The following is a 1,705-nucleotide window of genomic DNA, read 5'->3' on the forward strand; positions in this document are numbered from 1 at the left end:
CCTGGAGAAGGATATCATATTTAGTAAAGTGGAGGATCGAGAAAGGAGAAGGCCCTCAATGAGATGCATTGGCACAATGGCTGTGACGATGAGCTCAAGCATGACAATTGTGAGGATAGCATAGGAATGGGCAGTGTTTTGTTCTGTCATACGTAGGATCACTTTGAGTCAGAACCAACTCGATGTCACCTTACAACAACAATAAAGCATTGCTGGGAGAAAAGAAGGAAGGGAAAAAGAAAGGGATGCCATTCAAAACCTTTGTTATATAGATTGAATTGTGTTCTCCAAAGAAATGTGTTGAAGTCCTAACCCCTGCTACCTGTGAATGTAACTCTGTTTGGAAATTGGGATGATGCTGTCAGTTAACTTAATGTGAGGTTATACCAGAGTAAGGAGCTCTAAGGGTGGCACAATGGTTAAGCACTTGGCTACAAACTAAAATTTTATTGGATTGAACCCTCCAGCATCTCTGAGGAAGACCTGGCCATCTGCTCCTGTAAAGATTAACCTAATGTCATTGAGTCAATTCTGACTCAGAAACCCTATAGCCTAGGAAACTATAAGTAGCAGTTCTTCTCTGTCAAATGGGATCACTATGAGGCAGAACTAATTTGAGGGCACACAACAAACACCATGATTGGATTAGGGCCCACTCTACTCTCAATTGCTAACATCTTCAAATACCCTATTTCCAAAGAAAGTCATTTTCGTAAGTAACAAGGGGGTTAGGACTCCAACATATTATTTTTGGAGGACACAATTCAATCCGTAACAATTACTCTGGACCACTTCCATCATAAATGGGCACAACTTTGTCCTCACTGGAATGGACATTTATTCTGGATATGGATTTTCCTTCCTTTCACATAATGTGTCTGCCAATATTATGCAGTAAGATTATTTACTGTCACGGTATTTTTCACAACATATCGCGCCTGGTATAGCCTATCAGGCTGTAAGACTGGTGTATGGCTATGGAAGACGCAGTGTTGCCAGCAGGGAGATGTACAAAATTGGTCAATTTAGAATAAACGGCCAATATATGATGATTTTCTCTCAGTCAGAATACACAGGTTTGGGAATTAATAAGCAGAAGTTGGAGAAACTTCTATTACAAACTGAATGCACAATATTGGCTTCTCATCTCTGTAACTTTGATTCTGCTAGTTCAGAGGTTTTTGTCTCCAAGGAATAATGTTTCCTCTGGGAGACATAATGATCCTGTTGAAGTTGAGAAAGACATCTGGCCATTTTCAGCTGTTCATCCACTGAGCAGGAAGGCAAAGAAGAGAGTACTGAACAGGCTGGGATGCTTGGCTCCTATTATCAAGGACAAACTTCTGAGTGGCTACACAATGACAGCAGAAAGGACTGTGTCTCTAACCCAGGGGATTCTCTGGGATACCTCTTAGTACTTCACTTCCATGTCCCTAGATAAAATTTAATAGAAAACCAGAGAGATTAAAAAACAAGACCACTGAGGACTTAGACCCACCTGGAATGATTTTTGAACTCACTCCATGTCTTATTTATCTAGTGCTGCTATAACAAAAATATCACAAGTGGGTGGTTTTAACAAATAGAAATGTATTTTCTCATAGTTTGTTGTTGTTGTTGTTATTTGCCGTCGAGTCGGCCCCGACTCATAGCGACCCCTCCTTGGGTTTCCGAGGCAGTATCACTACGGAAGTAGGATTGCCCA

Source organism: Orycteropus afer, unplaced genomic scaffold, assembly GCF_000298275.1.
Source record: "Orycteropus afer afer isolate SDZICR_OR568_19922 unplaced genomic scaffold, OryAfe1.0 scaffold00313, whole genome shotgun sequence".
In the NCBI taxonomy this organism is placed as follows: Eukaryota; Metazoa; Chordata; class Mammalia; order Tubulidentata; family Orycteropodidae; genus Orycteropus; species Orycteropus afer.